This window comes from Sinohyriopsis cumingii, chromosome 18 (genome assembly GCF_028554795.1).
Source record: "Sinohyriopsis cumingii isolate HCF-2022 chromosome 18, ASM2855479v2, whole genome shotgun sequence".
NCBI classification, from domain to species: Eukaryota; Metazoa; Mollusca; class Bivalvia; order Unionida; family Unionidae; genus Sinohyriopsis; species Sinohyriopsis cumingii.
Genome location: NC_142978.1, coordinates 102264867 through 102287851, shown reverse-complemented (window position 1 = coordinate 102287851; position 22985 = coordinate 102264867).

The window sequence follows — 22985 nt, the reverse complement described above, 5'->3', positions numbered from 1 at the left end:
AGAGGGGCCACCCTCCGCCGTCTTAATAATGCACTCCACTCTTCTGTTTGTTTAGATATTTATTACGTCAATATTGTCTTATTGAGATTAATATTAATATAATCCTAATATATATATAATGCTTAATAGTTGATGAGATTACAAATAGCATTATGTAGGTCAGATACGTATTTACTGAGGAATTAGAAAGAATATCAAACAACTTGCTTCCATTGCTCGGTGATATCGCCTAACCAAATTGGTATTTTTAGCAAATAATATATAAGACATAACATTTGTGCTCACTTCAAATAAAATGTATGACACTGATATATTAATGTTCAATATTTTCAACATACTTGCCCTTTTATTTTACAATATCTCCTGTTTCATAAAATTGCAGTTGGAGATTCCAATTTGTACAATATAGTGGATAAAGAATGAAAATCAAAGCTTGTCTAGTATCGTGGTCTTGAACGATTCAGACATTTTCAATAGATATAAATATAGGTTATAGTATGATTGATACTGGTATTTAGTAACCAAAGTTAAACTTCGAGAATACACAAAACGAATGGTAGCATTTACCCAAAGCATACATAGTACACATATAAACATTCAAGGAGTTGCTAAAAGATGAGTATAAGTAAATGACGAAGAGAAAGTAGAAACTGCTAATTAAAATGTGTCAGACAATGTGTATCATATAAAGTGGGAAAAAAGAAAGAAAAAAGAGGAAAACAATTGAACAAAGAAAAAAGCAAGATTGAACATCAACAGTACTTTGTTGACACCATGAATAGTCTTGACTTGCAAATAATTGTATGAATTCTATATATGTAGCACACATTAATATTTTTCGCAAGCATCCAACTTTATCGACAATGGTTTTAACAGCATGTAGTACTATTAATTAGTTTGAGGACAGATGGATTAGTGGATAAACAAATACATTCGTACTATAACGTTCCATCTGAAGTTTATGATCGTTGTATTCTAAATGACTAATTTATACGTCAAAGCCTCCAAAGATGTAACCAAACTAGCTTAAAAACAGGCTTATATTTTTCCAGTTATTAATGTATCATGTCATTCATTAGAGCAATCTAGAGTTTGTCAATAACATTTTCTGCAGTTATGAATGTCATGTACTTCAGTATAAGATCAATAACATTAGTATCTATCGAGGTTGGTCATTGTAACCTCGATAACTCATTTTCATCAGTACCACCATGCTTAATAATTTGATCACGATAATATAACAAAAATTTGTAAAAATTGTGAAATACAAACAGCTGATGACTTTCTACGGCATGGTAAATGTCAATCGTGTTTTACTTACCCCATTTTGATCGAAATTGCTACGAATAGCAGACCTGTTAATAAACCGAAAGACATCTTGGCAGTTGGATAAGGCTGTATCATGTGATGTTAGAGCACTTCACTCACTCCTGTGGATATTAAATAGAGGTAGAATGTCATCTTTATGTCAGAAGTATACACATACATATGCTATCAGTTTACCATATGTCTTATGGCATCAATGCAAAGACAAACCGTCCTTGTTACCGTAAAATTATTGACAGAAACAACCAGACCCAAGCCTGTATAATTATCTCGATAAAGGTTGGTCCTCATTTCACTTATTCAACGTTACCGTAAATACAAAGACAGTGACATTCAGACTAATATGTATTTTTGGCATATAGCAACACAATGAGTTAATTTGTTACCTAACCCTGTCTTTTCTCAAAAGGAAATGACTCATCTGGATATCATATTACCTGGAGACCGTAAGAAAATATTCCTACCTGCCTCTTCTTACCTCATACGTATAATTTACATAACAATATATTCATGTGAATAATTTTGTAGGTGTGTATAAATATCTCGAAATCTAATATCATTCAGTTTATCTCTCTTCACTTCAAATATATTTTATTTTCTTATGTGTCTGAGACTGGGCTCCAGATTATGAAAACTTAGGAAACTTTCTTTCCTACACAAACATCAAAAGCATGCATGGACTGCGACAAACGAATATTACAAGATGATCTTACCGGCAGAAGAAAAGGATATGATTCATGTATTCATATATGTGAGAGAGAGAGGGGGGGCAGTGAGAAAGAGAATTTGGTCGTGACTGGATCTTGTACTGTCCATTATTATGACCTTGAAGGATTTAAAATGAGAAAGACAAAAATTATAAAAGAAGAAAAAATAGTATGATATTCTATAACACTTGAAGAAACACCTCGGTTCATTTTAAATACGTGTGAGTTATGTGACATGCGCTTTATTCAAATTCATTCACAGACAAATCAGTTGACCCATTAAACAGTGCATTTGTTGACAATGTCACTGAAACTAATTAGGCTTTAAATCAGTATCGTATAACTCTCTCTCTCTCTCACTCTCTCTCTCTCTCTCTCTCTCTCTCTCTCTCTCTCTGGTCCATGAAACATCTGCTTTAGTTCATTCACAAACAAATTTGATCAACCAAAACGTAAAGCGCCTACTACGCGAGTGTGAATGATTTGTTTACAAATCAGTCTGCGTCCATTGTTTGTTTAAAATAGAAAGTACTTACTTTGTGCACGTGAATGCAATATGAATTACTCGCGAGTTAAATATCGCAAAATATTGCAAGACTCTGACAATGTAAAGCTAACGGAGGAAAAAAATGAGCATATGACAATAGTTTGTCTGAGAATAAGATTTATGCCTAAATAATATTATTAATGCATAAAGGAAGACTAAAGACGCTTATACCAATGGAAGGAAGAACAATCGGGATAACGAGGTTTTGGGCAAATAAGACATAGCTGCATTGACGGGAAAACAAATGAAAAACAAAGACAATGGAGTTCCCGGCTCAGTAGCATATAATCATGTTCTGCGTATATGACAAGCATACGAAGAGGTCAAATGCATGCAACAAAACAAACAAAACGCAAAGTTGAACTAGGATAGTTGACATGATGTCCAGCCGCAAAAGAATTTAATGCGAAACTAATATTATTACTTGAAATGACAACGAGTTTCCTATAACACATAAACCCATTTCATAACACGTGATGTAGGCTTTGACTTTTAACCCTCATCGATTGTATAACAATTCATAATGTAGTCATTTGTATGCTCCTTGCAAGTCTTTCAACTCCTTATTTTTCATATTCGATTTTGTTATCGTCTATTTTGTTCATAATGTTCAAGTAAAATCTCTTCGCTTTCTAAAGTGAAGTTTTTAAGTTTATTCTTGCAATTTTATTATAGATATTGGTAGCTTATCCATGCTTTTATTATATAATCTATTTTTTAAGTTTTCTTTACGTTTCTTTCATCTGCGTTGGGTATATACTAAACAGATCTATCGCATTATAATTAATTCTTAAACTATGACATTCACTTCCATTCCAAAGTCTAAGTCTATATTTACCAGAACAAGCTTCATTATTATGTTTACTCTGAAATAAAGTGCAAACTAACGTCTGCAAAGCAACATTAATTCTTTATTAATATGTTTTTTATTTAAATTAATATCTTAAAATAGCATTGCCGATCAGAGGTATGTAAGGGAAAGTGTCGTTGGTCACAACTCTATTGTTACGGAGGGCTGAAAATTATTTCCCCCGCAAAGCCAGACACCTTTAGTTTGATAATCGATTTATAACCAATAAAGAAACTATTTAATGAGAATCGATTGATAACACATTAAACACGCAAATATAATTATCCCCAAACATCAATAATACAGAAAATATTTTAAAGTCATTAAATAAAGACAATATTTAAAGTTAGTAACTAATCCGATTCAAAGATATCAGAGATTCCATTTCTCCAGGATGAAGAAAAGGTGATAAAAGTATTAGGTAGACAACACAATACCAAATGTATGTATCAATATATTTATGCAAATAGCAGTCTTGATGTATTAATGGCAAGTTAAAATTTGTAGGAAGCACGATATCAAAACTTACATTGCTGCAAAAGAATTTCTTAAATTTATAATTTTACCCACGTGGATCTGATTTTATCAAAGATAGATTATGTTCTTTATTAAAGAAACATCGTGGTAAAACAATGACCCATATTAGCAAACCTCAAGTGAAATGTCCAAGTTTTATACTAGTATCTAATCCAAGAAAGAGGAGTTTTTACTTACTTGTAATATTTGTGAGAAACCCGTCCGTTCTTTTGCCAATATTCGTTTGAAGAGGGAATGTAGCCTTTCCTGAGCAGTGTCAAGTTTTATACCTTCTTTTCTTCAGAATCCCCGGATGTAAACTGTTCTTAAACTATCCAATCGGCAAGTCCAGCTTGGGATCGTTACCCTCTGTGTGTGAGATAATGAGAATGATCGTAGATTGCTTGACCGATAACCGTCCTTCATGCTCTGCACTTTTCTTTTCTCTAGTGATCAGCTAGTTCTAAATTTTCTTTCGTTCACATATGTTTTTTATACATTAGATATATAAACCCTCTGGTACTTTACATAGGCTGATTGGAGCTGATTAAAACTATGTCAGATCAATAGGTTAGATTTGTCCTTAAATAAAATAAGTTAAAAGCACTATCTACAGTGTACTCCTTTAGAACAAATGTTATGCCTTCAAAGGCATCCAGTTTGCTGAGTGGTCCCTTTTCGTATCTACGCGGTCATCGTTCTGTTATTGTGATACAATTTATCGTTTCGCACCACATATTAAAAGTACGTATTAAAACTTGTCCTTCCTTCAATTCGGTTTTCTATTGAAACATCATGGCAGTGACGAGCTTTCTTTCTCTAAACTTTTTAAAACTTAATTTTATATTATTCCTGTGTTTTTTCCTGCTTCACAAAATGAGCCAATAATGAAAATATTGAGAAAGAAAAGCGGGTCACACAATTGTAAAGATGTAACAGATCTGCATTTAACATGCAGATAGAAGATGAAAAATCATCAACATATTATTATGTGAAGAAATGTTTGCCTGTGTTGTGGCTGTTTAACTTAAAAGGTGTCAGCATGTAAAATATAGTCTACACAGACACTATCAGACATAAAATTATGAATATATTCAACGGTGAATATAAATTAAAAGACGCTAATATAGAACAAAGAAGGATGATTATAACAAATGGAGTGGACAAGCTAACGAAATACTAAAGGGTAAATATGTAATAAATGACTCGGTCAATCTTCGCATACAATTACGATAGTTATAATATGAACTTTCTATTTTGTTTTGTAAATAAATACAAAAAGCAATCCCTAATTCTTGATTTGTTGTTCGTTTTAACGCTACAATTACCACAAATACTCTTAAATATTGATAAGGTACTACAATAGAGGAATTTAAGATTCAAGCCACACTTTATATGGGCAGTATGATCCAGAACAACGAATTAGCATTTACCATATCAAAACGTACCATTGATAGCAAAGTTGGTGTCCAGGTGCCCTATTTTCTTTCACATACGGAAAATGTTACCTGAATGTTCAATAATTTTACATAATGAAGAAGGTTTTAATGCAAGTTATATAAATAAACATCTGAAATAATTTAACATAATCCGCAAAATCATCAACATTCCACCAAATCAGAAATGGAGACACCTAATGGAAAATATAAATAGTTTATTAATAACGATCTGATTAACAAAAGAAAAGAGCACATCATGGATTTTGGAACTCTGTTAAACACTTTCACAAGTCATTACAACAATGGAGGAAGTAGTGTTGAATACTAAATATAATAATTGAGTAATCTCATTAATTCAATGGGTAAACATTAATGAAAAGAAAGAAGTTTAATATTTTGCATCTAACAGTACTGATCTCACAAAATAGAGGATACCTACATTGAATAGAAGTAAAATGTTTTATGCCATGTGTATTATAGGTTCTGAAGCTCAGGACTACTTTGGTGCCACACACAAATCGATCAATGCTGGAAATAGAGTCCCCATTGAATGAAGCCATAAAAATATTTCGAACCGAGAGAAAGTGGAACCAACAAAATTCGGACATAAATTAATTTAAATATCAGTAAATGGTTTGTACTAAATATTAATGAGGTTTTATACTTCCCAAAAGTCAAATATCCCATCCAAAAGCCTCATAAGCGATAACTGCATATACCTCACTTATTTTATTTGCTTGTGATGAATTGGTTCCTTCTTAATGAACGCACGTATGCAATATATCTTAATCTAATCTTATAACAGGAGCAAATCGAAGGTACATAGGTACATGCACCACTTATATTGTTTCTTGCAATCTCAATACAGAAGACTATCCTTCGACCTGATAGGTGTATATATATATATATATATATATATATATATATATATATATATATATATATATATATATATATATATATATATATATATATATATATATATATATATATATATAAATGGGGGCAAGATTTCAATCAAGGTAATTAAACCAGTCAGTCCTAACTTCTGTTTATTGGCAACAGCATTTATTTATCCCAGTAATAGTTATTATCCTGTGCAAGGGATAAATGTCCCAACAATATAATACAATAAAAATGATAACTAATCAAAACTGAATTGTATATTTCAAAGAATAACCTTGACTTAACATGTAGGGTTCATGATTCTAATGGACGCTTGATAATTGGCGTGAAACTTAACAAATTTACAATTTACGGCCACAACTTAGAATGCATCAAGTTTCCTCGTTTAAGTTTTGTGGCAAGAGCGAACAAGGTGAGCTTATTTCATGTCTTTTTTTTCTGCCGCAACAAACTTGAACGATCCCAGGTTATACTTTGTAGTTCTATAAGAGCGTCCTCTTCAGCGTATATATATATATATATATATATATATATATATATATATATATATATATATATATATATATATATATATATATATATATATATATATATATATATATATATATATATATAGATAGATAGATAGATAGATAGATAGATAGACATCTATAAACGGTCCATTTTCAAAACGGTTTTCTAACGTTTACAGGTAAACGAACTCGTCGTCAGAGGAACGAACTACTTACATTTACAAAACAATCACTGACCGCATGACCTATGAAACATGCTAGTCTCCTACATGTTCGGATTACTAGTGGCAACTAACAACAAGAGACATAACAATACAAGATTATGCAATCAAATAGACGAGCTTTTATATTTTTTATGGGTTTTGTTTCTTTGTTTTCTTTTTCGTTTTGCATCGTTTTGTTTATGATATTATGACCGATACTATGAAAAGAATATTTTCAAATGTAAATATTTTATTCTGTTTTGAATGCTTAGATTTTATGCATTAAAAAAATAACCTAACCAGCCAGCATGAACGGTGCTTCATATCACACTTTTCTTAATCAGCAATATTCTTTATCAGTAGATAATACTATCTAAAAATACAAAAAGTTTGAGTGACCGTAACTTATGAAGACTAGGTCATTGACTGTCATATCTCAAAGGGTCTATCAAACATCAAGGGCTTGGTGACTGATTCGATGTTCGAAACATCCACCTCGAGGACAGGTTTTTTTATTGATATGTCAAAGATTAATTTAAATTTACGGGCAGGAACACTTATTAGATATGTGTTTATGAGAAAACGAGAACTAATGCAAGAAGAAAACGGACAGGTAAATAGGGCAATCATTGCTACAGTTCAATTAAATCTTCAACCTTCTAAAGATTCGCGCATTGTCGAGTTAATGAAATATGAACCAAGAAGGTAGGTCCATGTTGTTTTTGTTTTAAGATTAAATTCAGTTTAGAGGCACGGACTCGATGGATAAAATCTTGGACATTACGTGAGCTGAAGCGTTTTTCCATCAAATTAGTTTCTTTAAAAAAAAAACACAATCAAAATCAATACGTACAAAAATTTAAAGGAACAGAGTAGAGTGTGCTGATGTGACGTTTTTTGACGTTTTAAATGTTTATATGTTTCATTAACGATAATATCCATTTCTAAAAGCGAGTCAACACCTAGATAGCTGAAAACTGACAAATGTTGAGAATTCAACAATCATTTGTAAAACGAAATGTTCCCACATCTGGGTGTCTAGATGTACATTTCTTATAATGCTCTAAAGACACTATGTAGAACTGGCTCACAGACCACGTAGGAATACAATACATGTAGAATATGGGTTTATGTGTATTCGATACTAGTGGTGTGAGAGTTACGAGTAAAAGTGAAAGTGTCACCACAGAAAGATATAATTGACATGGAAATGAAACGATGATCGTGGCAGCTCATTTGAGTGCACAGACTTTTAAATTTAGTGACTGATAATGTTAATGACATGTATATATTTTTGTGCATATTGGCATCAAATTGAGATTATAATCTGCATTAAAGGTGAGTAACAAGTATTTTGCTAAGGATTTCATTGCAGCACATGCAGATATCATAACGACTGATTACTCTACGAGTTCGTAAGAATAATAATCTAGTGAATCTTGCTGATTTTGCATTTTTCATTAAAGATAAAATGATGATTGATCATTTCAATGCATAGGTAACTTATGTATTGTTTCATGTCACGTAAAGCACCCGAGATATGACAACCTCACTGTTGGTGGCTTCTCTTTGTACAGTTGCATGTGGGAACGACTTAAGATATTATATATATATATATATATATATATATATATATATATATATATATATATATATATATATATATATATATATATATATATATATATATATATATATATCAGAAAAGTACTTTTACAAATATTATTTCTAAAAGCAATCGTACATCTTGACAATTACGTAGTCGAGGGCAACTAAATAATCGGAGTTAATTGCCGGTGACCTAACTAGCTGGAAAAATTCAAAGTCATTATTAGCAATATTTAATAAACGATGAATAACTACATATAAATTAAAAGATGTGTGGTCAGTCAGTTTATTGTAACATGAAATATTTGTGAACATCATAATGGGTACAAATATTTCATAACTATATCATTAACACCTTTAGTACATATGCATGGAGAAAATAATCGTTTCAGAAAAAATCGGCAGTATACAACAAATGCCTTTAAAACAAATGTATAACAAAAGCCAAAAAACATGTTAGGGTCAATTAAGGGAAACATGATTGCTGCCGATCTTTTTAATTGAACTGTCAAAAATATGATATGAACGTATTTTACAGCATGCATCACAGAAAGAATATTTAGACTTATTGCCAAAAGAGATTAATAAAATAGAGACGCAGTATTATTGAACTTACATACACATAGGCAGCAAACTATGAAAATGAGCAAATTGTATCTAATATCTAATACAAAAGACAAATTATTGAAAGGATAAACTCCAAATTCACGGAAGAATTTTTTTCAAATAATTAATATAAAATGTACTAACCTGATGGTTTATGACGTAGAAGTCTTAAATATGAAACAATGTATGGTGGATTCTATGGACCTGAATTCAAAAACTGTAAAACAAGATATTTTTAAAATTGAAAATTTTAAAATGTGTTTATAAAACGAAATTGCCATATGTATAACCTAAATAATTTGGCCCTAATTCTTGGGTACCAAATGATTACAGACGTTCAACATGGATAGAAGGTTGGTAATTAATCTTTCTTTCATTTCTAAATGCAAGTAGTTTAAATCATTACCTGTTGATTACACACTATATAGATAAAATTAATCTGACATGGAGAAAGAAAGATTGTTGAGTCTATAAGTGTCAAACGCCCCCAAAAATTGCTATTTACTGAAAGTACAGCACTTTCGGTATAAGCAATGTGAATTATACACCCAGTCAATGTTACAATCATTCAACACCGAGTTTGAAACCAAAAACAAACGTAAAACAAATTGCGGCCCTTCATAACTCAACAAAGAGAAAGTCTTCTGCATCATGTTGTCCTTATTGCAGACTTCTGGACATCTAGCGTCCAGCATTTACATTTCAGGAAGATCTCAGACATCTGAGCAGAATTTTCCATAATGTGCAGAATCACTGCCCTTGACTGGTGCTTTGTACACATTAAGCTTATAATAAACTAAAAGTTTATACTGTGTATTTAATTTCAAGAAAGTTCCCGTAAAACTGTAACATTTGAAAATTTCACCTGAGATGAATTACTAATGGATTTTACCATTATTGCAAGGATATCATCAATGTGTAGCATTGGCAAAATTTCGATAAATAATTTTCGTTTTTCTACTTCAATGTTTTTGAAAAGGAATACATAAATAGTAAAAATCAAATTTAAAAATTAAGAGAATGAGCTCTAGTTGTCCTGAATGTCGTGGTGTACTACAATGATGTCTTTGAATAAGTTCACAATAATTTAAATGAGTTCACAATAATTCCAAAAAAATGAGTTTTTTCCAAATCAATGAGCACTTTATAATTCCAACGAATGATTAAAATAAATATTCCAGCTCGAATTATATCTAAACACCAATATAGAATCTGATAACAAATGGAAACCAGAGACTAATATAATATAGGAATGAGTTATTGATTCACATTTTCACTTGACTTTGACTTATAACGTAATAAAATACGCAGATTTTCAAAGCAAAAACCATGCCTAACCGTAAATAGCAGTGACCTTAAAGCTTTCCAACAACAAAAAATATGTTTCCAAAATGTCACGAACAAATCACGTATGTCATTTAGGTACAACTATGCAAGAGAACGCATGTCATACGTGAGCATTTCATGACTGTCAGTGTAAGTGAATCAAGAAGTCAAAAGCACCGGACAATCAAGCTTTTGGAAACATGATTCCTGGACGTTCGGTAAATTATCGGGAAAGTGTTAATTATAATATTCCAAGTTCGTAGAATAAACAGGGGCTTGTATATTTTACTGCTTTTCTTGATACGTAAGAGGCATTCAGTAATGTCTGGCCCAAATAGCCATGTTTTAAATTATTCACGTTGGGAATCATAGGTAAATCTCAATGTTTCTAACAGATTTATGAATTTGATTTGAGGTAGATACAATATAAGGGTTGCAACAAAGCTCTTTAATTTTGAAATTGTACACTAAAGGGCACATTATTCATAAACACGATTTCGGAAGTCTTTAACTTATCGGAAATTATTATCTTTCTTCGCAGATGAAAGATATTTTGACTGCAGAAAAGATATTGAGAAACTTCAATTTGTAAATGACAGCTTGAGATAATTATTTATACGTGTAGAAAATGTAGTCACAAATGAAACAACCATCGGCCAATTCATCATGATTCTTTAGAATATTGAAGCTAAACAGAAATAGTTCTATCTTTATTAGTCAGAGGTAGCGGATCCTCTTCGCTCTACATCGACATTTGTCGAGCACCTATGGAACAATTTAAGCCACAATTTCAATAGAATTCTGTAATTTACCTGACTTTTTTCTATTTACATTCTTTCTATTCACGGTTTGCAAATCTGTAATTGAACCCAATCACAACGATGTTAAATTACAATCCATTGACTGACTTTATTACGAATCGATATGATGTAATCGGTACACTGCACTTAGAGCTTACGTGCAGAAATGACAGGCGTGACTGAAAACATATGCCAATGCTCATGTGAAGAAAATAATATGCATAGAGGAGTGAATATAAATATAGAAAACCTACACAACCTAATTTTGGTTTGGCAAGAGAAATCAATATGAAGGATATTAGACAAGAAATATATTATACTAATCATGTGTGAATGGATCCATATGCCAACCGATTTTGTGAAATGAATGATTTAGCTAGACTGCGCGGAGAGCTCTCCTTATGTTCATGTGCTCCAAAAATCTCATAAGACTAGTCATTGTCTGTGGTAATTGATCAATGAATTTAAGATCGCAATGATAACAGGATCCTATTGTCAACAATGTGTTTATTTTAGTGTAAATTCTTAGCAAACCAATTGATAGTTCTCCGACATTCCTTAAAGAAATGTTTTATATTTCATTTTTATATTAATGACACTGGTGCACAGAAGTCAAGTTGAATCCATCTCCTAGCGGCATATTGCAGCGAACATTTTTAAACAAACTCGTCTTCAAAGGGGAAAAAACAGCTTTCATATGCAAAACAATCACTTATCTGATAACCTACGAACAATGCTAGGCTTCTACATTATAGAATTACCAGTTGCAATTAACAACAATGTTAGACTCCTACATGACAGAATTACCAGGGGCAATTAACAACAATGTTATACTCCTACGTATTAGAATGACCAGGGACTATTAAAAACAATGCTAGACTCCAACATGATAGAATTACCAGGGGCAATTAACAACAATGCTAGACTCATACATGTTAGAATGACTAGTGCAATTAACAATAATGCTAGACTCCTACATGTTAGAATTACCAGGGGCTATTAACAACAAAAGATATAACAATACAAAGTTGTGCAAAAAAAATACTGACGAGCGGGTTCTTGTGACTATCGCATAGGCAACTAGTAAGTTTTGAACTAATTCTAAGTTGTGAACAAGGAACGGAAACACACACACACGTGTGTGTGTGTGTGTGTGTGTGTGTGTGTGTGTGTGTGTGTGTGTGTGTGTGTGCGTGTGTGTGTGTGTGTGTGTGAATAATTAGAAATAAACAGTTTGTTGATACTTTTATTATGTATAATGCACTTTTTTAATAATATTATTATAACTTGATGTTTTATTGATGAATGTTCAATAGTACTACTAATTCAGTCGCTTTCGCCTGTTGGCATGTACGACTCTTCAATTTGCACGTTTGCGTGCTGCTTTTTTTGTGCGATAATTCGCTAATGCTATGCCACCACAGCAAGCGACCGGAAGCAAAAAAAGCTCCGAAGGCCCTGCCAAATTCCCCATCACAGCGACATCCTATAGCGTCCTCTTTCGTTGGTTGTCTGCATCCCCGACTTCTTTCGTTAAGAGCTGTCACCAAGTATACGAGCAGCAGAAGTTTTAATTAATATGTTTCAAATCAATGCCCAGTTCCCTGTTTGTATCAGGACGTTCCTATGATATTTGCCAAACATCTGATGGTCACTTTCGATTGATATATTCCAGAGTTGTGAATTTTCCTATCTTGCGGTAGTTATTGAATTTCGTGTACTGTACGTACTTAAAGTTTCCGAAAAGAAAAGTTCGTCACATCGTGTAAGCTTAAATTCCCTTTTATTTCTTTTTTGTTTTTAAATTTTTTAAAATTATTTTTAGATCTTAATGTGGGTGTAAAGTTTCTCCAGTGGGAAATTAAACCAATTAGTCTTTTCAGGGCCAGCGAGGTTTTGGTCTAAAGAGGGCTTTCGTGGGTCGGAATGAAAGTCCTATGTGTTATGATAAGCGTGTGTGTCTGTGTGTGTGTGTGTGTGTGTGTGTGTGTGTGTTATTGTGTGCAAGCTATAGATATCTCTGTTCGTGTTTCTGTTAGTATGTAAACTATATTGACATACATTCCGACACACTCTTTCGCATACATATGTGAGTTGTGTTGTGGTGTGGGGTGTTTGTACGGGCCTTCTTGTTGTGACTATTCAGTAATTCTGTCTGGTATGGGACAGTCCATTTAGTACGTACGCATGGAGGGGGATGGGGGACCGCAACTGCATACGCTTGCGTATAAGGGTGTCCATTGAAAATGTACGTAGACATAGGGAACGGGGAGGGCTCGATAATAATTTCTCTAATTCGTAACATGTTCGATTGGTTGAGTCGGCGTTTGAATTTTAGTGAACAATAGAAAAACTGTTAAATATTACGCAGATTATTTCTTTGATGAGCCCATTCAATCAACGTCGGTGGACTATCTGTTTTATTAAACACGTTAATATAATAATCCTTTATGGTTTCTACGTGGATTAAATATAGGCCGTACTATAGAATTCGAGGTGGGGGGGTCAAGCGGATGTATGAAGGAGTGGGAGTGCAAAAAAGTACACAAGTATACAGGGAGGGGGAACAGGTCACGCTTTGCCAGATTTTTACGTACGTAGTAAATGGATGGCCCCTACTGAGACCTTTTCCTGCTCTTCTTTGAGCTGTTTTCTTCTTTACCTGTTCCCTTTATGTTTTCGGTCTTTTACCTGTCTCCTGATCTTCTTTACTACTGCCATGCTCGATGTAAAATGTCTGCGTCTGGGAGGGGGTTGTTTTGTGCCCCTTGACAACATGGCTAGTTTCGATGAAGTTATACTTGCTTGACCTTTATTGGTTTTTGGTTTTTCTCTGATTATTGTGCTTCATTGGTAACTGTATAGCTCATTGCTGTTGTTTAGTTATTATTTGTATATATTCTGGCTCCACATTTTATGCGAGATGGCGTTAGCATTGCAAAAGATATCTTCACTGAATAAGCAGGTCCGAAAGTGACGTTTCAAAGACATCCATCTAGCAGATTGAACCTTATATTAAACCCCATTTAATTTGTGACAGATGTTCAATTGTAAATCAGAACTCAAATTATATAATAAAAATAATGATCTGCATAACACTTATAATAATATAAATAAATAAGTATTATCTAAATAAGTATTCATAACGTAAGGAAAAATTCATAGTCCTCTTCTTTTACAATGAATTAGTAAACTCATGTTTATGACATTAGTTTATACTTTCACAGTTTAAATTAGTATGTAAATTAGAATGATATCAAATATTCTTAAAAATTGTATAAAGGGGACATAATTCAAATACCAATCTTAACATAGTTTAAAAAAAAAATAACACGTATTTTTCAAACAAATAATGAATGTCGTATAGAGTTTTGGAATTTATGCCTTTTGGAGATACCGTATTAAGACATTGAATCCAATAGCTTTCCTTTGGTTGAAAGGAGAAATCTTGCAAAGTATGGGAACTGTCGTTAAAATCTGCAGCAACATGAGATAAAAATGATTCATCGATATAATTTTTATTTCGGTTCATGCGTTTAGATATCATTTATCATATATATATATATATATATATATATATATATATATATATATATATATATATATATATATATATATATATATATATATATATATATATATACATACGTGCGTGTCTGTGATGCACACATACTGACTGTAAGTGACAGTGTTAGATATGTGCGTTCATAAGTCTGTAATAAAACATATAGCTATTAATTAGATAGTATTATTACTAAACTTTTATTACAACGTTTCACTGTTTGTTTGCTTTTGTATTTGTTATGGTTTTTGTTCCTTCGTTTTAGTTTTGGTTTAGCATTAGTTGTTTTTGTTACTACGACCGATATTAGTATGGTTATTATTGTTATGATGGTTATGTATCATGAAAAAATACAATTATTTTAAATGTAAATATTTTATGCTGCTTCGATTTTTTAGATTTTGTCTAAAAGAAAATGACCTGAACAATAAATGAAACATCACACCTTTTTTACTAAAGCAACATTTGTTATCAGTAGATAGTACTTCAAAAACAAAAGGGAGTGAAAGTAGCTAGGTCAATGACTGTCAGAAACCAAATAATCTATCAAAAATCACGCGCATGGTGACTGATTGGATATTTGACACATAAGCCAAGAGGAGAGGTAGAAATCATTCATGTGTAAAAGATTAGTATAATTTTACAGATAGGAATATAGTGTATTTATATGACTGAGAAAACGAGAGGTCATGGAATGAGAAAATGGACAGGTAACTAGGACAATGATTGCAACAGCTCAGTTGAGTGTGTTTCTGTGTGGTTCTGTGTGAGTGTGTGTGTGTGTGTGTGTGTGTGTTTGTGATTTAGATTTTTAACGTTGCTTTTCAGTCATATCTCTACGATGTCTGCAGTGTGACAGTTTATAGTGATGTCTAGCACTGGGGCATCATGCCGCAGACATGTAGCATGATGTCCCACCCAGTTACTTTATCCTGACACCAGACCGACCAGTCCTAAGACTAACCTCTTAATGTTTAGTACCATTTTTGTAAGTCTTTTTTATGACTCAGCCGGGGATCGAACCCGCGACCTCCCGCATCTGAGGCGGACGCTCTAACCACAAGGCCACCGGAGCGGTGACAGCTCAGTTGAATGTTCAAAGTTCTAGATCTTAGTGTATGATCGGGTTTATGAAAATGATCCTACCCTCTATAGGTCGATCTTTTTTTTCTGTTTAGATTAAATTCGGTTTAGAGGCAAGGGCTCGATGGAGTCCCTGAACATTATATGCACTGTAGCGGTTTTCCAACCAAATAATTCCAACCAAATAAAAAGACCAATCAAGTTTAATACAGAAAAATGTTGAAAATAACTAAGTACAGTGAGCTGGTGTTATGTTGTGAAAATTTAAAGGTTAATATCTGCCATTAACCGTAATATCCATTATCTGAAAGTGAGTCGGTACCAAGGAAACAGAGAACTGATAGAGGGTGGGAGATCAACAATCATTTTAAAAAAGAAATATGTCCACAATCTCATTGTCTAGATATAAATTGTTCATAATGCTCTAAAGAAAACTATGTAGAACGGGCTCACAAAACATTTTAAAAATACAACAGTAGTACAATGAGGGTTTATGTGTACTCTACACTAATGAGGTGAGGGTTATGAGTCTGTGTGTTTGAGAGAAATCGACGCTAGAAAAAGATATAGTAGACTTGGAAATATAACAACATTATTAGCAGCTCATTTGAGTACTTAACAGTCTAAAACTTATTTAATGATCACACTACTGACGCATCAAACATGAGTACAGATAGTAGTAATTGTTGTATCAACATTGATTCAAGGTTAAGGCAGACAAATCAGTCAAGTATTACTTTATTAGGGCATGTATTTTGAGAGAAACAGAGGTCAGAAAGCCAAAAACAGGGAAGGTAAAATCAATTACGACTAAATAATATTTCTGCAACACCTCTTTCATGAGATATGGTAACATCATTAAAAAAAGCGTGTATAGTGACAGAATCATTGGCAACGAATCAAATTTTCAAGATTTTCAAAATGTCCATATTTTGTCTATTTTGGCCATCTTAATTTATGGCGTTGAACTTTCACAAGGCGCAATTGAGATTATTCAAATTCTGATTAATCTTCATTCAAAGGTGAGTAGCTAATAGTTTGTTACGGATTTCATTACATACATATATAAGGATAGATTATTCCACCATTTCTTAAGAAATAATAATCTAGACAGTCCTGCCCATTGTCCATTTTGCATCAAGACAAAACGATGATTGGTCATTCCAATGCATAGGTAAGTTATTGAGTGTGGATTTTGTTTTATATCACATAGAGCACCTGAGATACGACCATCTCGCGGCTTCTCTTTGTAAAGTTGAATTTGGGAGCGACTTCAATACTCCATGAACGTAAACAAAATACTTTATAACAAATTATATGCTGGTATCTTCAAACATTGTCACGCTGAATGCAACTATCCCAGTATGTGGTTAAATACATGTACACGAGCTACAAAATACATTTGACTGACTACACTGGAAAAAGAACTAATACTTATATGAAAAGAATGACATGAATTGAGAAGTGAATCAGTTAGATAATCATGCATGAACTCATAAATATGCTCACCGTTTTTGTGAGATGAAAGATTTACTGGGCCTGCGCAGAAACCTCCCCTTAGATTCAAGTGAAAAATGTGCCTGACAGAACTAGAGCTAATCTTCATTTCATAAAATGTAAATAACAGAAACAAAGAACGTATAATAGACCTAATGAGAAATAATCTCATGGCTCAGATCAAATGATGTTGGCAAAACGTACATCAAACCAATTATGAAAGTACAATCCCAATGTCATGGTGTAGATATAAATTTTCGGAAGATCTTTTTCGCAAAGATAATGCAATAAATTGGGTACCATCTATACTCGCGTATAAATCCATTCGCAAATAAGCCGACCCACCAAACTGAATAGGTTCAAACACTAAAAAGTGCATGACTCGCGTATAAGCCGACCTACAAATCCGAGACATCACAAAATGCACGCGGTACGTTTTGAATGTATCTATTTAGACAAACTTACATTAACAAAATGTACACGTATACTTCTCTCGGGGTTGGTGTGTATGACTTTTAAAAAGAAATGGTACAAACTAGTTTGAAAAGTAATTTATTTCATTTGCTGTTTTTTTCTTATTGTTTCTGCCTAATTCAGGTTTGTGTATAACTTGACTGAACGTTGACAACAATTGAGTATTTGGGGGTTGCTGTAACACTACCTCTCCCTTTTGACTCAATTACTGTTTGTTTACGCGTTATTGCATTTAACATTTTATAACAGTAATTACGTTTATTTTGCCTTGAAATTGTAAATACCTATCTCATTAAAATGTGATTCCAGTATGATTCAACGCTCGTAATTAGACTACAGAGCGTATTTGCATAATGGCGTCACCGCATGTACATTGTAGATTTGAACACGCGCTGAATGAAGTACATCCTTGGAGTCAAATCATGGGCACCACTACACTAAACTTTAATGATATCTACAAAATACAATAACGAAGTTTCGAAAGTAATACTTCGAAAATTTTTCAAATACCGTAAAGGCTAAGCTCTAGTTTGCTTTGATGTAAGCGGCCTTAAACCATACATATCAACTCTCGTGCAGGAAACAAAAATTTCTTTAAAAATCCCAATTTTTTAGGGTCATTTGACGCCTACCTGCCAATTTTATAATATCTCCCGATTTTCGCAGAGAACTCCCGGTTATTACAATATGTCTTGGATTTTCATTTCACTATATTTTCACTATGTACTGTCGCACTACAGACATCGTAGCGATATGACTGGATATTTTGTTAAAGCTACGTTAAAAATCTAAATCACATACAAAAACACACATTTAAAAGAAAGTCCTACATAAATAGATATATCGTATGCAATCCATGGAAGCCATGTTAGGTTGTGTCACCTGTGAATATTGTTGTGACGAAACAATTTTATACTAGAAAGAATGATCTTCTTCACTAAATAGAATGTTAAGTTTAAACATTATTCACGTGCCTTTTATGATTTTTTAAAATTCTTTAACAATACAAAAATCGGAAAAACAAACCGGAACAAAAATATAAACCACGCCAATAAAAGTATTGGCAACTAAATTCAATCCCAAGAATGATCACTATGAATGCAATAGCTCCATTCCCACCAAAGAAACTTACACGAGTGAACACCTGGCATTTTTATAACGTATATTCGAACTTTAATTACCATCGTTAAATTAACTGAAGGAATGAAAATGCATACTACGCAGAATATGTGTCCTCATAAAAACTAATTCAGAATACATAGGTTTGATAGTAAACAATACAAAAATGCCTTAACGAGTTGACAATAAGGAAATAAGGACAGATATACAACGAGGGGAAAATAGTTGCCGCATGTACAGTACCGTGAGGCTGCCTATTTAGACACCTTTAGTTCAACAAAATTGGGCATCCTTTTTTTGCCAATAGTATGGTGCTTGCATAATAAAGAATTGTAGAGTAATGTTTCTTTGAATTATGACGGACGGCCAGTCGTTGTCACAAAATAGTTGTATCGATATGGGTTAACTTTTAATTAGTCACACTGGTTTTCTTGCTTGTTTATTTAAGACTAACCTTTAGCTATTGTGCAGTTTGGCCACAGCTGACCAGAATATGAAAAAGGGACGTCCTGTGAGAAAATAAGGTGATTCAGAGGGAGAAACGGCGCGACCTTTCCAAATTTCACCATAGTGGACCCTGAAGATCGGTCGATATTTAGCGAAAAGAAGGCTTAAAAAATGACACGAAAAACCTCCCGATTTTAGGTCCCAATCTCCATATTTTTTATTCAGTCTCCCTACATGGCTTTTGAAAAGTTTATAGGTATGCCTTGCACCTCGTTTCAGAAAACTACGGTGATCGTGCTAATATTACGGAATGAAAGGCAATTACACATCAATGTACTGGTATAGTTGCCGCTCAAAATTGCCTCTTAAGACAAGCCAGTTTCAGGGTTTTAATGATTAACTGACCTGTATTGCCGTCGGAAAACAAAAGACAAATGGGCCAATTACCAACAAAGGGGACGCCGAAACATCAAGCTTTCCATTGTGTGGACAATGCCGAATTAAAAAGGTGCGGCGTATGCACCGGCCCATGGGCCCCACGCCTTTAAGGGGCACCCCGAAAATAATATTGAAAAAACCTATTAGAAGATAATTTTCGAGGGGGGGCAATATTTCAACTCCCTAAGGAATGCCTAAGGGCCTTCACAGGGTTTAATCCGGCACTGTGTGTGGAAAGTTATGTTGTTCAGCCAAAACGCAAAACTAAAATAGACTGATGGTGATCTTGGTTGATCTATGAACATAACTGTAGCCTTTATTATTACCACTTTTCGTAAACATGTAACAGTTATGCTGGTTATGTGTCTTGCATAATTAAACATGTGTACCTTTTCATAAATATTACCTCAATTTGTAGAATCGCTTATATCATTGAGAAAAAAGTAACTCGTGAGCGCGTAATTCAACGTAAATGAAACAGCTGTTAAGGACTAGCTGAAAGTTATCAGGAAATTTGCATCTGATACGTTTGGGAATAAATAAGTATTTAAGTGAAGAAGGCACTATTTGCAATGTGTAAGCACTGTACATTATAGCTCAGCCAGGTCTTCCGGGTAAACTCAACAGGCCCGCGAATCATGAGGTCTGTATTTACCTTTATTTAATTTCGTGTTGAATAAATCAGAAAATATGCACATAAAAAATAATAAATAAAAAACATAATAGTATTTTGTAACAGTTTAATAAGTGTTGGGATACCGAAACTGATTTTTATTTACCTGCCTATAAGCGTTAGGACATAGAACAAGCTGTTTTTTCGTGTCTCAAGATATACAGCCATTACAGTAGTCAACAAATAGGCTTAAAACCCGTCAAGTTAAGATACTGGACCGCGGATAAGCCGAGCTCCCCCACCCTTCTTCCATGCCTTTATTTTTTCCTAAACTATTCGGCTTATACACGAGTATATATAGTGTCTATTTCTAATTATCCCAAAAGAACGGAAAATGAACAGTGTCTTTCCTTGGGACGCCTCAACGTAATGTTATTCATAATTATAAGGGTAGGAAGAACATTTTCTCATTGTGTCTTCAGTATAAAACGTGCATAAAATGCTGACATTATTGTGTGTATTATATCATATAAAAGGAAAACAGGTAGAAACACAAAGATCACATTTGGCTGGAACCATCAAGTAATTGCAATGAGTATGTAACTAACAAAAATTGAAAATAATAGATAACATGCTACATATAAAAAAAATCATACTATTTTATGTGCAAAAATGTAATTCTTGGTTAGCGTTTCATTCAACATGCAGAAGAAGAAAAAGACAATTTGTTTTCATCAAAACAGAGTGTGTGTATATATATATATATATATATATATATATATATATATATATATATATATATATATATATATATATATATATATATATATATATATATATATATATATATATATATATATATGTGTGTGTGTGTGTGTGTGTGTGTGTGTGTGTGTAACAAAGCAAAATTTAGCATTACATAATTACCGATTTTATTGACCTGGATAAATGTTTTAACATAGTCATCTGTTTAAAATATATCAGCTAAATATATCTGACAAACATGATAATTCTTGTAGTAGTCACCGTAAATTTCAGTATGATAAAGGAATGATTAAAGAATAAAATAGCCACATCGGTAAAACAAAATCAAAAAAGTACTTTGAAAATTATTTCTAAAATCAATCATAATCTTGACAATTAGGTGGGCCAAGGCAACTAAAAAATCGGAATTAAATGTCGATAATGAGTGATAATCATTAACTTCGTTGATTGGCGTACATGTTGCATTCACAGAATAGTCCGTTACTTACATAATGGTACTAAACTGTTTGGTTAGCAAAAATTCATGTATTGTCATCAGTTTCAAATTTTCCACTTTATTACTTAATTTATTATAGTGTGGGTGGTCAAAAACTTTACTATCAGGAATAATTCTATTAAAATATTCACCCAAACATGTTTTGCTATTATCCTTTTAAAATCACGATCCGTCGCACTAACATTACCCCTAACAATACGAACAGTTCCATAATAGTTTCCGACAATATTTTGATTTTATTACAGTGATCATTAAAACATATTTGGAAAGAGCCTTCATGAACACATTCTCATATATGCCATTAGATCATAGTATTTATATATTTCATGGACCCACGTAAATAACCCTGCTAAAACACAATAAGACGAAGTCCATAGGCAGATTTCTCATATTAGATAATTTACTGATTTTACATACGTAAGAAACCTACATACACATTTTCATAGAAAGTTCATCAGCAGGCCTGTCTCATTATGTTAATATATTTCCCCAATATACGTACGAACAGAACTTACTTAAACACTCTCAGGTAACATGCATCTATACACCTGTCCTATAGTATAAACTATACACGTATCCCATTGAACAATAGGTATCAAATGAAGAGGAAAACATTTTATTTTGAAATGACGCACCCAGTGCCCGTTTAGGTTAGAGCTACTGTATAAGTTGAATCTCCTAAATTATGATGACAATTATAATTGTATTTTTGCCTAGATTAGTTTTAACAAGGAATCAACACGTATTTTAATGAAGTTTATATATGATGTATTGCATCTTCATCACAACGCCATTGATAAAAAAGTGATTATTGTCATTTTCCAGCGGGGTATCCTCAATCGCTGACCGAACACATCGACCTATACAACATTCGACAATACGAAGGATTGATTAAATGTAAAGTTTTGCCTCCTACTGACAAGGAAAACTGATGTTTCCCTTGTGCCGTACTTGTGCCGACAAGTGCAACCAAGACCAGCCTTGTCAGCACACCCAGGAAGAACCCACCTCGACGGGAACGTGGGTCAGCGTGGAACTGCTTAAAGCTCTAGACCTGGGATACCAACTGTTAGAAGTGTACAAAATTTACAACTTTCCCAAGGCATAAAAATACCACAAGGGCGACGAGACTCAGAAAGGCATTT